Here is a 14,396-nt window from a genome sequence, read left to right as displayed (position 1 = left end):
CGCTCTGTCACCAGGCTGGAGTGCAGTGGCGCCATCTCGGCTCACTGCAACCTCTGCCTCCCAGGTTCAAGCTATTCTCCTGCCTCAGCCTCCCAAGTAGCTGGGATTACAGGCACCTGCCACCATGCCCAGCTAATTTTTGTATTTTAAGTAGGGACAGCGTTTCACCATGTTGGCCAGGCTGGTCTTGCTCTCTTGACCTTGTGATCTCCCTGCCTTGGCCTCCCAAAGTGCTGTGATTACACGCATGAGCCACAGTGCCCAGCCTGTCTCAATTCTTTTTAAAAACTGCTTCTTCAGTTCCTCCCCTTCACCCCATCACCTTGGCCATGCCACCATCACCTGTCCCTTTGGCAGCTGCCAGCTTTCATACCTCTCTCCCTGCATTCCCTCCTGTAATCCGCTCCTCCTCACAGATGCCAAAGCGATCTTTGTAAAAATAAATCTGATCACATCACTCCCCTTCCTGCTGGATTTAGGCTTAAGTCCAAAGTCCTAATGTGGCCCTGTGAAGTCTGGCGCCTGCCTCCCTCCTCAGCCTCCTCCTCTTGCTTTTATGCTCCTGCCCGACTGGCCTTTCAGCCTCCAAATGGCCAAGGATTTGTCCCCAAACCTTTCACACTTGCCATTCTTGCTGCCTGGAGGCGCATCCCCTGCTCCTCACCCGCTAACCCTGCTAACTCTTATTCATCTCCAGGTCTGGGTTGGTTGGTTTGTTTGTTTTTGAGATGGGGTCTTGCTCTGTTGCCCAGACTGGAGTGCAGTGATGCGATCTCAGCTCACTGCAGCCTCTGCCTCCCGAATTCAAGTGATCCTCCCACCTCAGCCTCCTGAGTAGCTGGGATTACAATGGTGTGCCACCACGCCTGGCTAATTTTTGCATTTTTAGTAGAGATGGGGTTTCACCATGTTAGCCAGGGTGGTCTTGAACTCCTGACCTCAGGTGATCCGCTGCCTTCCCTCCCAAAGTACTGGGGATTACAGGCGTGAGCCACCATTCCTGGCCCAGGTCTGGGTTTAAATGTCACTTCCAAACAGTCCTCCCCTGCCCCCTAATCTAAAATAATCCTTCTCCTAAGATGATCTCATGAATCCTGTGCTTTTCCTGAATAGCATGTACACAGATGATGGCACCAGACTGAGCTGTATGGGTATTAGGCTGTAAGTTCCGTGGAGCAGGGGTCACCTCTGTTTTGTAAACCATTGTACACCCAGCACCTAGCACTGTGCATGGCATGCAGAGGCTCAATAAACATTTCTCTAATGAAGGCGTGATTGGACCTGCCTCATCTCATCTGTTCACTCATTTTGTAACTCCATGTCTTGGGCCTAACAGACCTGGAGATGCAAACGAGGTCATATTTACAATGATATCCAGGTTCCAGTAGCTTTATTCACTGCCCTCAGACTCTCCTCCGGTTACTTCCGAGAGGCCGAGAGAAGAAAGCTGGTGTCTTACACGTTCAGGCACCAGTATACTCAGGCTTCCTGCTCCGGTGGTGTTCTGTCGCCCTACACATCCTCTGCTGACAGTACCTACCCAAATGCTGCGGACCCACTACGCACTTCATTTATGTGCTGGTGAATGGCCCCGATCCTTCAGGACACCAAATCTGCCCTGTAGCCCACCTGACAAAGAGACTGGGGAAGAGGTGGAGTGCAGAATGATCTGTGCCCAATTCTGAGAGGCGCGGCTTAGACCCTGCCTCCTCCAGCATCTTCCGTGAGCTGCTCAGCCAAGCCCTTCCTCCATCAGACAGAACAGGGGTACCAACCCTTCCCTCCATCATTTCTTTTTTCTCTTTCTCCCTGCTGCCTCTTTCTCCTTTAGCTCAAAAGGAGGGGAATGTACCTACACGCCATCGTTAGCTCCCAACTAACCCGAAGCACAACGGCCCACACTGGGGACAGATTAGCGTGGTCAAAATATCCAGTTTGCTTTGTCTAAAGTCAACAGTTCAGCCTATCCATACTAAGCCACGGGTGTCCCCTGTACCATGCCATTTGTGCAGTAGGTACCCCCTAGAAGCCCAGTAGGTGTGTACCCACCTGTTTGAGTTTTGCTGTGATTCATTCATTAAATCAACAAATACTTACAAAGCACCTCTTCAGTGTCAGACACAATCAGCCACTGCGTCCGTCACATCTCTCAACTCTGTCCCTTCTCTGCACTCATTCCCCAGCCACTGCCTTACTTCAGACCTCTCTCACTGCTTTCCCAGGTGACTGCAGTAGTCTTCAGTGCTGGTCTCCCTGCCTTCCTGGCTGGCCCACTGTAATCCAGCCTCCAGGGCAGCCAGGGAGATCTTATTCACAAACAGGCTGATGACATCAAGCTCCTGCTCAAATCCTTCAGGGTGCCCCATACCTTTCAGGCTGGAGTTTAACCTCCTTAGCTTCACACTGAAGGCCTTTTATGATCTCCCTGCTGCCTTGTTTGTTCATCCACATCTTCTACCTTTCCAGTCCCAAACACCCTTTACTTCAGTCCCTTAGAACTATTTGTGGTTCCCAGAATGAGTCATGTTTTCTCAGACCTCTGAGTCTCCTACATTGTGTTCTTTTTGCCTGGAATCCTTTCTCCCAGTTTTGTCTAGACAAATGCTATTAGGACTTTCTGTGATGAGAGAAAAGCTCTGTATCTGCTCTATCCAATGTGACAGCCACTAGCCACATGTGGCTACTGAACACTTGGAATGTGGCTAATACGAGTGACTGAAATAGCCACGTGTGGCAAGGGGCTGCCTATTGGGCAGCACAGGTCCAGACAACTGTTACTTACTTTCAAATCATTAGCTCAGGGCTCCACTGGGAAACCATTCCAACATTATGGTTGACATAAGTACCCACCCCCAGTTATATTCCTGTAGTACCCTTGTTCTCCCTCTGACCCAATACTCAGAACACCATTGTCAGTGATTCACTGGTCTGCCTCCTCCACTAGACCGAATGTTTTTGAGGTCAAAGGCAAGTAGTGCACTCAATAAATGGTTGACACCTGGATGCAGTGGTGTCCTGGTAAAGGTTTCATAATTGGCTCTCTCTGAAAGGAAGCCCTGACTTGTAGTATTTGCCAATTCTGTGGTGTAAACACTCCCACCATATGCCAAGAGAATGAGAAGACAAATCACAGACCAGGAGAAAATATATACAGAAGACGTATCTGATAAAGGACTGTGATCCAAAATACACAAAGAACTCTTTTAAACTCAACAATAAGAAAATAAATAGCCTGACTTAAAAATGGGAAAAAGACATGAACAGACAGCTCATGGAAGAAGATACAGATAGCAAGTGAAGAGATAAAAAGATGCTCAATATCATGTCATTAGGAAAATGCAAATTAAAACAGTGGAACGTCACCTCACACCTGGAAGAATGCCCCTTATATAAAATGCTGACAACACCAAACGCTGGTGATGATGTGGAGCAACAGGAACTCTCATTTATTGAAAGTGGGAAGGCAAAATGGCACAGCCACTGTAGAAGAGAATTTGGCAGTTTCTTACAAAACTCAACTTAATCTTCCCATAGGATCCAGCATTCATACTCCTTGGCATTTACCGAAAGGTGTTAATAACATCCACACAAAAACCTGGACATGGATGTGTATAGTGGCTTTATTCATAATTGCCAAAACTTAGAAGAAAGCAAAATGACCTACAATAGGGGAATGAATAAATCAACTGGTACCTCCGGACAATAGAATAGTATTCAGAAAGAAATGAGCTACCAAGCTATGAAAAGATGAGAATCCTTAAATGTATATTATTACTATTATTATTGAGGTGAAGTTTTACTCTGCCACCTCAGCCAGAGTTCAGTGGCGCGATCTCAACTCACTGCAACCTCTGCCTCCCTGGTTCAAGCAATTCTTCTGCCTCAGCTTCCCAAGTAGCTGGGATTACAGGTGCCCACCACCATGACCAACTAATTTTTTGTATTTTGAGTAGAGATGGAGTTTCACCATGTTGGCCAGCCTGGTCCCAGACTCCTGACCTCAGGTGATCCACCCACCTTGGCCTCCCAAAGTGGTGAGATTACAGATGTGAGCCACCACACCCAGCCCGTAAATGCATATTGCTATGTGAAATAAGCCAATATGAAAAGGCTACACGCTGTACGGTTCCAATTACATGACATGCTGGAAAAGGAAAAACTAGAGAGGCAGTAAAAAGATCAGTGGTTGGAAGGGTTGAGGGTGGGAAGGATGGATATGCAGAGCATGGGGGATTTTTTGGGCAGTGAAACTCCTCTGTGTGATGCCACAACAATAGACACATGGCATGACACATTTTTCAAAACCCATAGTATGCACAACACGAAGAGTGAACCCTAATGTAAACTATGCATTCCGGGTGATTATGATGTGTCAATGTAGGCTCAACAATCGTAGCAAATATACCACTCTGCTGCAGGATGTTGACAGTCGGGGAGGCTGTGCGTATGTGGGGACAAGGGGGATATGGGAACTCCCTGTATCTTCTGTTCCATTTTGCTGTGATCCTAAAACTGCTGGGAAAAAAAAAATCTACTTAAAAAAGAACAACTCCCACCATGGCAGATTTCGGACTACCAACATGACGTCATTGAACTCAGAGTTGGGAAGAGATGTGCACAATTGTTTTTCACAGGCAGATAGGAGCCAGCCCCAGCACACCACCACATGATTGAATGAATGAATGAATGAATGAATGAATGAAACGTGCCAGACACTGGGAATACCAGGGATGCTGTCAGGCTCTTTAGGGAGAAGTCTATTCAGACCTGCAAGAGCTGGGCATGCAGCTGCTAGTCCGATTTCAGTTCCAACTGAGGAGATAAAGGATCAGGGAGTCATATCTTTGATTTAGTCAGTAAATCATCAAGATATAGGACATTTGTTTTCTTTGGGTCCCTTACCTTTAATACCAAGACTTGTCAAGGCATTTATTCAGTGCCCCACTCAGACTAGTGCAAAGCAAGTGACCTGGAAGCAGAGTCCTGTCCAAAAGACTCTAGAACAACAAGAGGCTTATGATTTCCCATCATGAGAAGTCCAGAGACAAGGCAGCTGTTGGCTGGCTTAACACAATGGCCCAACGATGCATCAGTGATGCCTCTGAGCGTCAATGGTGTCTCTTCCCAGTGGCTGTTGCAGTTCCAGACATCACATGCAGATGTGACAATGTCTAATGGAGAAGGGGCACATTCTCTCCCAATTCTAATTAATGAGGAAACCCTTTCCTTCCTGGAAGTCCTTCAGCAGGCATTCACACAGATCCCACTAGCAAGACTGGATCCCATGCTGTTCTTAAACCAGCCATTTCCAAGAGAACAAGGCCACTGTAACTGGCTTAGGCCAATTGGTAGGGCACTTCCGGAGGCAGAACCTGGGAACCCAGGCAGGGCTCTGCCCACAGGAAGAAGCAGGTGAGGGTTGGGGGAATGGCTGTCAAAACCAATATACAGGGAACATTAGAGGAAGAGTCACTTTACAATCATGCCATTTCATAAATGTAATTTCGTGATATAATTAGGGAACAAGAGGAGCATGAAGGAGCACAGCTCCCCTGCCATTTCCACCGCCACAGTGAGACGCCTGCAAGGACACAGACACAGCCTTTCCATCAGTCTTCCTCTATGGAGCCCCATCCACACGGAGCCATCAAGTCAATGGGGACAGGTTCCATGCTGTTCAGAGAAACCAGCATGGTACACAGTGAGGTCCTGCATCCACTGCAGGGGTGGACGCCTCAGCCAGTCCGGGGTTGTGCCATTATCCCTGAGACTCACTCATCCTGATGTGAGACTCTCCTCTGCAGGGGCTTCCACGCATGGCTCTGTGCAGGGTCATTTGCGGCCACACTGTGATGTGGGCGATCCCATTTCTACACATCTAAATTCCCCAGGGCAGGCAGCATGTGGTATCTCACTCCCTCAGCGATAACCTGGTTAGGGGAAGTTGCTAGGTAACTGCTTCCCACACTGGAGGAGGCTTAGTTACCATGGCAAGTCCAGATGGGTGGGGGATGCAGAGGAAGGGAGCGCTGGCTGGGGGTCTGCAGCCTGGATTCTGTCCCCACTCTCTCCTGAGCCCCTGGACCTACGGGGAGTCTCTCAGCCCCTCTGTGCCTCAGTTTCCTCCAAATACAATGAAGGAGATGCTGGGTGTCTTCTTGCTCTAAACCACTGTTGCATGCAGATGCATACCCTAAGTGAACACTGATCCTTAGGCCCCTCTTTGGCAAGGAGCAACTCAAGATGGGTGCAGAAAAGGAATACACACAATGTTTTTCTTAGCCTGGGCAACATAGCAAGACCCTGTCTCTACAATGTTGTTTTTTTTTTTGTTTTGTTTTTGTTTTTTGACAGAGTCTCACTCTGTCCCCCAGGCTGGAGTGCAGTGGTGAATCTCCAGTCGCTACAACCTCTGCTCCCAGGCTCAAGCAATTCTCGTGCCTCAGCCTCCATGGTCGCTGGGATTACAGGCGTGTGCCACCACACCCAGGTAATTTTTATATTTTTAGTAGAGGCTGGGTTTCACCATGTTGGCCAAGCTGGTCTCGAACTCCTGACCTCAAGTGATCTGCCCAACTCGGCCTCCCAAAGTCCTGAGATTACAGGCATGAGGCACCACACCCAGCCCCCAATTATTTTTTTTTAATTAGCCAAGTGTGGTACATACAGGCACGTGCCTGTAGTCCCAGCTACTCCAGAGGCTGAGGCGGTAGGATCACTTGAGCTCAGGAGTTCTTGGGTTCTTCTGGTCCTTCTGCCCCACATGGAGCCATGGCACAGGCCCAAGCCTCTCTAGAGCCTCTGCATGAGGCTCTTGAGTCTGCTATTTGTTCCTCCTTTCATTCTGAGATCCAGCTCCACCTTCTTCCCTTGCTTCTGCAACAAGATCTCTGCCCAGGCCAGATGCTGGGGCCAGTGCAGTATCCAGCCCCCTCATCCCCTGCCTCTTTCAGGCCAGTCCCCTTCCCAGAATCCAGATGACATTTCCAAGCACTGGCTGCCATCCTCCTGTCTACAGGCCTGGATCTCCATGATACAGCAGTGCTCCCTTTCCTACCATGCACGGCACCCACTCAGCACTCCAGTGAACTTGTACCAGAGTCCCTGCTCCTGCCAGCTGCATGGCACCCCCACCACCATCTATACCCACGGTCACAGGAGGCCCCTGTAATCCCCGAAGACAGGTTGGACCCCAACTGGTCTTTGCTCCCACTTCCTTCTCGGTCCCTGCCTCCAGGGTCCAGTTTTAAGTCTTGGCTACTCCTGATCCCTCCCCACCACCATACAAACAGGGCAATGTCTGAGTGTGGCTAAGGACATTGAAGCCATCATATCAGGAGACATTCTTCATCCCCATTCGACAGCTGAGTTTTCTCCTGGCTGGGAGCAGAAGGAGGAATTCATAACTTTTACATAGAGAGCGAGCCCCTCTAGGGTGTCAGAGCCGACAGCTTTGTTCTGGGGCATTCTAGAACCTTCTGGCCCTGCAGAGAAAGCCCCACCCTTCCTAACCTGTCCCTCCCCTCCTTCCTAACCTTCCACCTTCCCTCTTCTAACCTTCCTTTCTTCTCTCCTCCAGGCCATGTGGGAAAGTGGAAAAGTCACAAGCTTTGAGTCAGACACACATGGGCTGTGGTCCAGACTCTGCTACTTACTCTATTGAGCCTGGACAAGTTACTTGACCTCTCTGAGCTGATCTAGAGAACTGGGGATAACAGCACTGAGTTGTCATGAGAAGTAAGCAAAATTACGGGAACTGCTTGGCAAGGGCCTAGGAACCGGTAGAGACATCACGACTGCTTTCTTTGTTCTTTGTATTCCTACAGCCCAGGCCAAGCAGCAGGGCATGAGAGGGAAGAAACTCAGTCCATTCCCAAGGTTCCTGGCCCTCCCAGGAGTCTTGACCAGATAACACCCACCTCGCCCATAACTACCTTCCATTTCTGGCAGAAACAGCCTTCTTTGCCCGCCACCCTGCCCCGCCCCAGTGAGGACTTGTTGCTGCAAAGGCCTCCTTTCCTTTGAAACTTGCCTGTCCTGTGTTCTGCCCTCCTCGGGGTAATCTCTCTGCACCATCAAACTGATAACATGCTGACGTAGCACATCATCTACGGGAGAGCTCCCCTCCCTCACCCCACCCACCCTCTTCCAGGATGCGCCTGTCCTGTGATGGCCACCGGCAAGGGACAGAGTGCTGAGGGTGTTGGCCAAGTAAAGGAATAATTTTTTTTTTTTTTTTGAGTCGGAATCTCACTCTGTCGCCCAGGCTGGAATACAATGGCATCAGCTCACTGCAACCTCTGCCTCCCGGGTTCAGGTAATTCTCCTGCCTCAGCCTCCCGAATAGCTGGCATTACAGGCACCTGCCACCACACCCGGCTAATTTTTGTATTTTTAGTAGAGACAGGGTTTCACCATGTTGGCCAGGCTGATCTTGAACTCCAGACCTTGAAAAGACCCCATGCCTCCCTGAGCTTCCCTCCTGAAACTTCCCAGTCTCAGAACCTGACAGCCCTCTTTCTCTAACGCTAAACGTCATTGGAGCTCATCGCCGGCTCTCCCCGCCTCTGGTCCATTCCGTGCTCTCAGTCAGGCACATCCATCTCAAGCACCGTTTTTATCCTCCCATTCCCCAGCTCACACACCTTCCATGGCTCCCAAGTGGAAACAAAGTGCAAACTCAGCCTGGAATTCAAGGACTCAAGAGCATCTGTGGGACAACCTGGATTTCCGGCTCCCTGTCATTTTCGTATCCCTGAAATACACATAGATGTAACTGTTCACACACAGGTGTGCACACACACATACATGTACTTACACACACACACACACACACACACACGATGACCTAAACTAATCAGTTGGTTTAGTCTGCATTTGCCTTGAGCACTGCATTCACTCACTCACTCACACACTCACTCACTCTTCATCCACTCAACCCTCTGCGTACCAGGTCTGTTTCCCTACCATCAGCTACTACCTGGAATATCCTCCCCCGTCCCTTCAAGCACTTTGGAAGGCCAAGGCGCCCCCCAAAGTATATCAGTAGATCACCTAATTAGAGGTCAAGAGTTTGATACCAGCCTGACCAATATGATGAGAAACCCCAGTGTGAGGAGTCTCCAGGCAGGGAGAAGCACCAAACCCTTGGGCCTCTTCCTAGGCAGGCCTTGGATTAAACCCTCTCTCTTCCTGGTACTGGTCCTCCACCTCGACTGGCTGGAGAAAAGGCCTCCTTTGGACTCTGCCTCCCAGGAGGACATGGATGCTGAAATCCTTCTTCATCTTTAAAGATAATCAAAAATGTCCACCAGAGCCAGGCGCAGTGACTAGAGCCTGTAATCCCAGCTACTTGGGAGGCTTAGGTAGGATCACTTCAGGCCAGGAGTTCAAGGTTGCAGTGACCTGTGGCTGCTCACTGCACTCTAGTCTGGGCAACAGGCGAGATCCTGTCTCTAAAATGAAAAAAATGTCCACTGTGTTGTATACCCTACCACATATATGCATATTCCCTCTCTCTCTCTCTCTCTCTCTCTCTCTTTCCCTCTCTCTCTCACACACACGCACACACACATACAGTCACACGGTGCAACAGAATGGCTGAAAAGACTCATGTTCAATTAAGTTGTCTTCGGCATTTGGGTTCTTACTCATTCTGTTCCTACTGTATCTATGGCAGGGGGAGAGAGGAAACACTACTAAGCTTTATGAAAGAATTCCTAATCAGTTTGTGGTAAAGTGGGTGAGGGGGCCAGGCATGGTAGCTCACACTTGTCTGTAATCCCAGCACTTTGGGAGGCCAAGGGGGACAGATCACGAGGTCAAGAGACCAAGACCATCCTGGTTAACATAGTGAAACCCTGTCTCTCCTAAAAATAGAACAATTAGCTAGGTGTGATGGCACGCACCTGTAGTCCCAGCTACTCAGGAGGCTGAGGCTGGAGAATCGCTTGAACCTGGGAGGTGGAAGTTGCAGTGAGCCTAGATCACACCACTGCACTCCAGCCTGGCCACAGAGTGAGACTCCATCTCAAAAAAAAAAAGAGGGTGAGGATAAGGGACCTGGGGTGAAAATCTAGGGATTAGGGCCTAAGATCTGGGAACACCCTAATGAATATGATAGTTCTACCCTCAAGGAACTCACAACTGTTGGGGAAGACAGATCATAAGAACGCAGAGCCTGGGTACTCAGACAGGGCTGGTGGGAAGCAAAGAAGAACCCCTCACCCAGACTTAGAGGCACAGGAGAGACTCTGCAGAGGGAGCGACCACCTGGCTAAAGATGAAAGGAGCCAGAAGAGTCTGCCTGGCTGGGGAGAAACGTGGTAGCAGCAGGAGCTGCGAGGGGAAGAAAAGCAGGTCTGAATCATGAATGGCCTCTAGGCACTTGGGCTGTAGCCTATGGGGATGGGGACCCTTGGAAGGGTTTTATGCAGGGAAATGACATAATGGTGTTTGGCTTTTAGGAAAGATCTGAGGGGCAGGGGCAGTAGCTCACGCCTGTAATCCCAGCACTTTGAGAGGCCTAGGTGAGTGGATAGCCTGAGGTCAGGAGTTTGAGACCAGCCTGACCAATATGATGAAACCCTGTCTCTAATAAAAATACAAAAATTAGCCAGGCATGGTGGCAGGCACCTGTAATTCCCACTACTCAGGAGGCTGAGACAGGAGAATCACTTGAACCCGGGAGGCAGAGGTTGCAGTGACCCGAGATCGCGCCATTGCACTCCAGCCTGGGCAATAAGAGCGAAACTCTGTCTCGAGAAAACAAAAAAAAAGAATGAAAAGATCTGAGGGGAGAATCCGGTTAGGGAACCCGGTCAGGAGGCTCTTGCAAGGATGTCCGGGAAGGGAGGAGTGGGGAGTGGCATCAGGGAAGGAGGGAAGGGCAGTGCCGAAACCACGCCATGTCACCCCACATCACATCGCACCCTGGCCTAGAGGAAGCCTCTTCTGGCCTGGTGGCCTGAGGGAAGGGAAAGAGTCCAAATGAGCCCCAGTTTCCCATGTTGGTGAGATGGAGGCTGGCAAGTGGAGGGCTGGGCCGTTCTGGGCATGGTAAATACAGGAGGAGGAGCGTGCATCGGGGACACAGGAGAAGGGGCTGGCAGGTGCCATTTGGGGCATGTTGTCTTGGAGGCGGCTGGGGGATGTGCGAGTGGCGATGACCAGCAGGCAGCCTGATGAACTGGCATGGATTGAGGAGAGGGTTCTGGAGTTGAACTAGAGTCATCCAAGCACAGGGAAGCAAGACTGCCCATGGACGGGTGAGATGGGAAAGGCAGGAAGGCCAGGGCAGAGCCTTGAGGAACATCCAGGTTTCAGGGACGGACGAAGGAGACTGAGAAGCAGCAGTGAGGTAAAAAAGCCAGGAATCACCAAATCAGAGAAAACGGTGCAGTGGCAGGACCTTCAGGGGCGGGGAACCTCTGTACCTCCAAGGCTGGAGGAGTAGCAAAGCCCCTGAGTCTGGAAGGTCTGTGGGGGCAGGAACTTGCCTAGTACAGAATTAGTGCTCCACAAACAGCCATTGAATGAACAGATGAAAGCCATAGGTAAATTTCTGACACAGGTGAGAGAGATCAGTGTATGCATACTGCGGGGCAGTTGAGCGGATCAGAGGGGGAGGCTGTTCAAGTCCTTCAGTCCTAGGATCTCTGCCTGTCCTCCCCGGGGGCCTGCAGGAACCCTTATTCTCTCACCCTCTCTGGCAGCAAGCAAGAATTTTACAGAGGTGTGAGAGAAACCCCAAAGTTTTGTAGAGGTGCTCATGACACAGATTGCCATAGAGGAAAGAAGTCACCTCTGGAAAACTTATCTAAGAATATATCATGAGGTGGGCTATTTTGGGACTCCAATTACACAGGAGGGCCTGGGAAGTGTGCAGGGATGAACATAGCTCCAATTAATGTTAACTATAAGATGTCATGTCTTTATCCTGTGAACACCCAGCCGAAAGGAAGGTGAATCCCTCCTGCTACGTACCCAGGCAGGAGTTGGGTGGTTGTTGAGAGAGGCTGTCTGCTGGAGGAAGGAGGAGGGAGCCAGGCGGGGTTGGGGGATTTGTTGGAGGAGGCACAATTTCTCAGGCAGGCTGCAGTCACCTTGGGCAAGGTGGTCTCTGAAGTTGGAAATGTAATCATGATTGGGCCCCACCTAGGCAAAGTCCAGACTCAGGACCAGAGAGGCCGGGAGAAGACCAGGGGCTTTCCCAGAGTGTCAAGGCCTCATGGAGTGTACCTCATGAAGAAATTACTTAGCTTCATCTACAGGGCCTGTGCCTGAAAGAAATCAGTTTCCGCTCTTTAAAAAGAGATTTTTAAAAAAATCTCAATCACGGCAGGGCAATTTGGGAGGCTGAGGCAGCTGGGTCACCTGAGGTCCAGAGTTCGAGACCAGCCTGGCCAAGATGGTAAAACCCCATCTCTACCAAAAATACAAAAAAAATTAGCCCGGCATGGCGGTGGGTGTCTGTAATCCCAGCTACTCCAGAGGCTGAGGCAGAGAATTGCCAAGATGGTACCACTGTACTCCAACCTGGGCGACAGAGCGAGACCCCGTCTAAAAAACAAAAAACACCTCTATCACATTGCACAGAGTACTTCACTGTGCCGGAGGGTGGAAGGCCTGGGGATCAGGCTGTGTAGACATGCATCCCCCTATTTCCAGTCACCAGCTGATCACCTTGAACTGGACATCTCCCCTCCCGAAGCCTCAGTTTATTCATCTGTAACACCTCACAGTAATCCCTTTTATGGAGTACTTCAACAGATTTGGGGAAAAGGGGACAGGTCAAATTAGATAATTGTACATTAAAAGGCCTCCACAACCTGCAACCTCCCTGTGAGTAGCACAGTATCGCTTATCAACCTGCCTTGTAAAGATCGCTGTGAGAATTTGACTCCCAGCTAAACTAAGGGAGTCACCAGGGCAGCCAGCTATCACGTCTGATTCCTCTGCGTTATTCTCAGAGGCAAGCGTGTTATCTAATTCTGCGTATCTATTAAGGCCCCCAAATGTTGGTTGAATAAGTAAGTCATTGGTACATAAAGGTGAATATCACAAAACAACCCAATGTTTCATATTAGTTAGAGCTAGGAAAGACCTTTTCCCAATGTCAACTGTTACTGAAATAGTCTCCTCTGATTCTAACCTTCTGTCTAATTGCAAATCACATCACATAACATTTTGGCTCTTTGAGAGCAAAAACCATGCCTTAATCATTCTGTTTAACATAAGCTCCTGGTGGGCAAGGACCTGGATTTGCTCACAGCCAGCACCTGGAACACAGCCTTGCGCTTGGTAAGACTCCATGAGGATTTGGTAAATAAACCAATGATTTCTAACCCTTAACACATAGCTACACATTCAGCAAATGTTTGTTGGACTAAGTATTAAACGAGGGAGATACTTTTTCTTCTTAATGTCTCTTTTCTAACATTCCCGACTGAGGCAGTGTAGCAGAATGGGTAGGTAGGTGGGCTCTGAAATCAGATGGTCTGGGTTTGAATTCTGCTTATTCTATTCTACTTACTAGCTGAGTGACCTAGGGTAGCTTCTGAACCTCTCTGTGCTTCAGGTTTCTCGCTCGTGAAATGAGGATAACGGTTTTTCTCCTTTTTTTTTTTCTGTTGCCCAAACTGGAGTGCAATGGTACAATCATAGCTCACTGCAGCCTCAAACTCCTGGGCTCAAGCGATCCTCCTACCTTGGCCCTCCTAAGAACTGGGATTATAGATATGAGCCACTCAGCTCAGCTAACAGTTTTTCTAATAAGATTACAGGGTTCATTTAAAGTGTACATAAAAGGCTGGGCGCAATGGCTCATGCTTGTAATCCCAGCACTTTGGGAGGCCAAGGCGGGTGGAACACGAGGTCAGGAGTTCGAGACTAGCCTGGCCAGCATGGTGAAACCCCGTCTCTACTAAAAATACAAAAATTAGCCAGGCGTAGTGGTGCGCGCCTGTAATCCCAGCTATGAATCGCTTGAACCTGGGAGGCAGAGGTTGCAATGAGCCGAGATCGCACCAGGCACTCAGGCCTGGGTGACAGAGTGAAACTCCGTCTCAAAAAAAGAAAGAAAAAAACCAAGTGTATGTAAAATAGCACATAGTAATCGCTATTTTTTTTATGATCCTATCGGTCTCAACAACCTTCATTGGCTCCCCTTTAACCACTGGATAGACCCAAAGTCAAGTTACCCACAATTTGGCCCCAGTATCCCCCCTTCCAGTTCCATCTTCCCATATTTTAACACTAGCTACTCTTTCCTGGCTGCTACCTGTACCAGACCAGACATTCTGCTAAGTGGTCTATATCCATTAACCTGTTTCCCTTCTCAAACAACCTAGTGAGGTTGGACTTTTTTTTTTTTTTTTTTTTTTTTTTTTTTTTTT

This window comes from Cebus imitator, unplaced genomic scaffold (assembly GCF_001604975.1).
Source record: "Cebus imitator isolate Cc_AM_T3 unplaced genomic scaffold, Cebus_imitator-1.0 Scaffold170, whole genome shotgun sequence".
Classification (NCBI taxonomy): domain Eukaryota; kingdom Metazoa; phylum Chordata; class Mammalia; order Primates; family Cebidae; genus Cebus; species Cebus imitator.
This window is presented reverse-complemented; position numbering follows the sequence as displayed.